The sequence below is a fragment of the Oncorhynchus keta genome, chromosome 19 (assembly GCF_023373465.1).
Source record: "Oncorhynchus keta strain PuntledgeMale-10-30-2019 chromosome 19, Oket_V2, whole genome shotgun sequence".
In the NCBI taxonomy this organism is placed as follows: Eukaryota; Metazoa; Chordata; class Actinopteri; order Salmoniformes; family Salmonidae; genus Oncorhynchus; species Oncorhynchus keta.
Window position 1 is genome coordinate 29,101,730 of NC_068439.1, and position 6,061 is coordinate 29,107,790.

Here is a 6,061-nt window from a genome sequence, read left to right on the forward strand (position 1 = left end):
CTTCATGTTAGGAGTTGTCTGAGCCCTGGAGCCTGCTGGAGGCAGGGGAGCTCACAGCAGAGAGAGAGGGAGGGGAGGGGGGAGGGAGGGAGGGAGAGAGAGTGAAAGAGAGGTTAGAGGGAGTGAGGGTGAGGCTGGCTCAATGGATGGCTAGGCAGGGGTACAGAGAGAGGGGGAGATAAAGAGAAAGAGAGGGAGATAAAGAGAAAGAGAGGGAGATAAAGACAGAGACCTTGAGGGAGAGAGAGGCTGACTTAATGATAGTGTGCAGGAGGGGTGGGTTTGGAGTCGCGTTGCTGAATCAGGGCTCGTTACCATCACAGCGTTCCTCTGGGACCATGATGTCAGGGCAGAATGGGGGGATGTGGAGGGAAGAGGAAAGCAAAGGGAGGCAAAGATATTGGGATGAAGGAGGAGGTAGACAGCGAAGAGAGGAGAAGGAAGATGAAAAGGGAGGAGCAAATGAGGAGGTGGTAACCACAAGGGTATTGACAGAAGAGAGTACAGGGGTGATATAAAGTACAGATGGCTGTAATGCTACAACCTAACAACCACTAAAGTCTTTAGGGGTGAATGGAGACATATGGCAGAGAGCAATTAAGGAGTGATATCACTCTTATCCTATGATATCACTCTTATCCTATGATACCACTCTTATCCTATGATATCACTCTTATCCTATGATATCACTCTTATCCTATGATATCACTTGTCTTTGGATATTACTCTCAGCCCTTTTAAGCCAGAATCAATGCAGCCAGAGTTTGGTGGTATCAGTTTAATCCGTTTTACACCGGGTTGTAGAGATTAAAAATACAATCAATATCATTTTGTTTTGCTACCAACACTGAGTGGTTCAAATTGTAATCCAATCTGGATGTATTACTCTGATCCTGACATTATTATACCAACAGACTTCAATATTACAGTAAGAGATACAGCTGCCATTGAGAACTTCTGGTGTGGTCCAGATGCCATGTTAACTCCTGGCATGGGGGACTCTAGTCTGCCATTTCAAAGTATAATCTGACCACATCACCAGGGCTTTTGGGTGGCACTAAATTCAGCTCCATCACAACATGACAGATCTCTTTAGCGGCCCGGAATAGCAGGCGTATTTAATAACAGGTACATTCTCCGAAAGGAATGTCTCTGAACTGTTACAACCCAAAGGGAGAGACAAACAAAGTGATTGCACAGCTTTGGGCACACATTTTGTACCCCACCAGTCCCATATGGTTGGCTTGCTCGTGGTCTTTATTGGACCTAGCAGCCTCTTAGTCTCTCTCAACCTGAAAAACAGACAGGAACTCCCCTTCTCCCCCTCCCCTTCTCATTCACATGAGTGAATTAAGGTCTGGTGGCAGCAGGGAGGAACTGTGTTTGCATAGGGATTGTACCTTGATTCATTCCAATTCCCAATGGGGGACAGCTGTTGCTGTTGAACACAGTGTGAATGGAGTCAATCAATATTCTAGCGCTACAACCGGTCACCATGTAGACCAGCAGGACAGTCACAATGGATGGGAATGATCACCATGGCAGCAGGTGTTGTCCCCTCTAGAGCAGACTAAGTGGTATTGACAGTTGCTATCAGGACTCCGTAATCTAAGATAATAGTTTCATTTATCGATGTAACTTGGATCAAAATGTTGTTATTGACAGACCCTTAAACTCAATCATGTCGGAGACAATTTCCAATGTTTTTCTAAGATTTGTGCAAGACATTGATCTTTGGCATTTTACGCATAAGGCATTTTATTTTAGCGATAATGATTTGATACCATATGAAAATAGTCTCTTGAGCCAGACGGCTTTCTTCCACAATCTTTGAATGCTTCATAGGCTTCCGTTTCTCCAAGGTTGGGGATATCCAAGATGTCGGATGTGAATAGGGCAAGATAATCTGCATTTTGCATTGCTGTATGAGAGCGATGCTCAGCTGAGGTTGTCTGACACAGTTTATGTGATGAGAGCGACACACGCACGCACACACACACACACACACACACACACACACACACACACACACACACACACACACACACACACACGCACACACACACACACACACACACACACACACACACACACACACACACACACACACACACACACACACACACACACACACACACACACACACACACACACACACACACACACACACACACACCCCAGTGTGATGCCAGGCTGACGCTGCCAGCCTCCGCCCCATGCGAGGAGGGATGATGTAATTTACTTAAATTGCACTGTTGGTTAGGGTCTATAAGTAAGCATTTCACTGTAAGGTCTACATCTGTTGTATTCGGTGCATGTGACAAATAAACTTTGATTTGTCTGCCGCCTCAGTTGTGTGTGTCTATGTGGATGTGGGCCGTGTTCACAGCCTTGTGTGTTGTCTATGGACAAAGGCTGAAGTCACTGCCAAGCATGGCTCTGGTGGAGAGGAGGAGAAGGGGTGGTGGCGGACAGGGAGAAGAAGGAAGATGAGGAGGGGAGCCAAAATCATCAAACCTGCAGATATTTCATAAATGCCTTTTTGAAAAGAATACCTTCACCTGCTGAGCCTGCTTCACAGGATAAAAGAAAACACATCCCTAACAACAACCTTGTTTTTAGTGGTAGAGTAATGTTTTGGACTTATCTTGTACCCCCGTTATCTTCCCAGTTGGAATCTTCCAGACACTTGTATGAGAGGATTAGAGCCTAGGCTGGCTGACCATCATTCATAATAATGTTTTGGTCACACTTACCCAAACACAGGATTGTGCAACAGTCTAATTTGTTTTGAAAAGGGCACTGAACACAAGACTGGCCAATAGAAATGGCTGTCAGTTAAAAGGTGGACTCTATGGGAGGACATCCTATCCACTACTGCTCTGGTGCCTGAAATGATCAATGGACTGCATCTCTTGTATCCACTGTGAATAGTCTTAGTGGCTATAAAAGTAGAAAACAAATGTACAAAATGTTACCACAAAGAAACCTCTCTCTCTCACTCTCGCTCTCTCTGTCTTTCTGTCGTTCTCGCTCTGTCTCCCACTGCTTGCCCTTTTACCCATTCTCTATCCTCCCTATGTCTCATCTCTCTCTTTCCTCCCTGTTCCTGCCGAGGCCGTGCTTGGCATGGATGGCACGTTGAGCTACACGTGATAAAAAGGCTGCTCCACTCTGCTCTGAGAAGGCTGGCATACACACACTCTCTCTCTGACCCTCATCTCCATGGCACCAGTACCAGCCTGATCAACAGCTCTAGATCGCTCGCTTTCTTTGTTTCTCCCTCGATTTCTCCATCTCTCGAACCCCAACTCTCTCTGTCTCTCTCTCTCTCTCTCTATCGGTTGGTCTCTCTCTCTGTCCGTTGGTCTGTCTTTCTGTCTCTCTCTCGGTCTGTCTCTCCGCCTGTCTGTGTAGTTACTAGATCATCCTGTGGTACAGTCTTATCAGGCATGCCCTGGTCATGCAGGGTGATGCAGCAATCCTAGTTCTGAAGCATTAGGGATGGGACCGAGGGAGGGGTAAGCCATTGAGTTGATGTCGAAAAGTATTGGAAAGTTTGACTAAAATCTGTTAGTTACATGACATTAATCTGATCGTAATAGAACCACAGTACATTTCAGCCAATCTATTATAGTACATTTCCTCAATCTGTCTGTATTGGTTTATGGTTTTAACCACATGTATTAGATGCATTTCCTGTTAACCCTGGTGCAGTCATAGAATCTTGGACGACATATCTGATCAACTCTTATTTGGAGGAGTGCCAGTAGTACACTTCCATTATCATTACATCTCTTCTCTACACAATGTGTCTATCGTGCCCCCTCCTTCCCTCCCTCCCTTGGTACTGATACAGTCTCCATCTCAGGCTGCGTATCTTGCCAGCACACAGAACATTGTTATCCCTCGAGTTAAAAATGGGACAAAGCTCTGCTCCACTCATTGCTGTAGAAAGACACAGGCACATATGAATGTGTCCCTTTGGCTTGGGAGGATTACAGTTCAATACAAGACACTGTTGCAGTCGATAGTCTGGCAGAGAGGGAAGGAGTAGGACCTAGCTTGGCACTAGCTGTTATTATATAAGATAGATGTTTTTATTGTTGTCTATATTTTGGATGGTTGTCTATGTGTGTTCATTGCTGTGACAGACAGACAGGCAGACAGGCAGGCACAAACAGTCAAGCAGATAGACAGGAAGGAACGATTACAGGCAGGCAGACAGTCTGACAGGCAAGCAGAAAATAGTGGTGTAGATCCTAGCAGAACATATTCACTTTCTAGACTAGAGCGAGCATCAGGACAACACAGGGTGTGTCAGCAACTCAACACTCAGCACCTGATGATTTTCATTGGTTGTGATGAACATTCTATTTGTTGGATTGGGGGCGAACAATGAATGTGCAGTAGTCTAACATTCTCTAGGTCTTTGGCATTCAATTAGTTAAGACTGATACATTTATCTATTCGATCTGGTTACAGCTCTTATTCCAGACAGTGTCTCTTTGTGCCCCAGACATAACAGAGACTGTCACAACAAGCCGACATGCTGAAGTCTGGGTGGTTAGTAAGGAAATGGCTCCCCCTGGTGGACATAGAGTACCACATTAGACACTAACACACAGCATCACTGACAAGTCCATCCCTAAAGTACCCAATTGAAATACTTACGTAAAAGTAAAGATTCAAGTAAAAGTGTAAGTCACCCAGTAAAATACTACTTCAGTAAAAGTCTAATTGGTTTTGAATATTTATGTATTTTTATTTAACTAGGCAAGTCAGTTAAGAGCAAATAATTATTTACAATGACGGACTACACTGGCCAAACCCGCACGACGCTGGGCCAATTGTGCGTCGCCCTATTGATTCGAACCAGAGTGTCTGTAGTGACACCTATAGCACTGAAATGCAATTCATTAGACAGCTGAGCCACTCGGAGCCCAAATATACTTAAGTGTCAAAAGTAAAAGTATAAATCATTTCACATTCAACAAACCAGACGGAATCATTTTTTTAAAAAATTTTTTACGGAGGGACATACTCAGCAACACTCAGACATCCGAGACAGTAGGGGTGACCAGGGATGTTCTCTTGAGAAGTGTGTGAATTGGAGTAAGAAGTAAATTATTTCCTTTAGGAATGTAGTGAAGTAAAAGTAGTCAAAAATATAAAATAGTAAAGATACCCCAAAATAATTACATTCTCCAACTTGGCAACCTAGGTGATCCAATATACACTATATACACACCAGTATGTGGACACCCCTTCAAATGAGTGGATTTGGCTATTTCAGTCACACCAGTTGCTTACAGTTGAACAAAATTGAGCACACAGCCATGCAATCTCCATACAGAAACATTGGTTATACATGCTCTAATAAATCAGTGACTTATATGTGGCACAGTCATAGGATGCCACCTTTCCAAAAAGTCAGTTTGTCAAATTTCTGTCCTGCTTGAGCTTCCCCGGTCAACTGTAAGTGCTGTTATTGTGAAGTGGAAACGTCTAGGAGCAACAACGGCTCAGCCGCACTCAGGACCGCCGTGTACTGAAGCGCATAGCACGTAAAAATCGCCTGTCCTCGGTTGCAACACTCACTACAGAGTTCCAAGCTGCCTCTGGAAGCAACGTCAGCACAAGAACTGTTCGCCTGGAGCTTCATGAAATGGGATTCCATGGCCAAGCAGCCACACACAAGCCAAAGATATGTAAATCTCATTGCCATTGGACTCCCGAACAGTGGAAACGCGTTCTCTGGAGTTATGGATCACGCTTCACCATCTGGCAGTCCAATGGACGAATCTGGGTTTGGACGAGGAAGAATAATGGTCTGGTGCTCTTTTTCATGGTTCGGGCTAGGCTCCTTAGTTCCAGTGAAGGGAAATCTTAACCCTACATCATACTAGGGGACCAACTCCATATTAATGCCCATGATTTTGGAATTTGTTTTTCGAAGAGCAGGTGTCCACATACTTTTGGTCATGTAGTGTACTTTACAATATGCAAAACATAATGTTACTCCTGGGTTCGCAGCAGGACTGAGGTATTCCAAGACGGA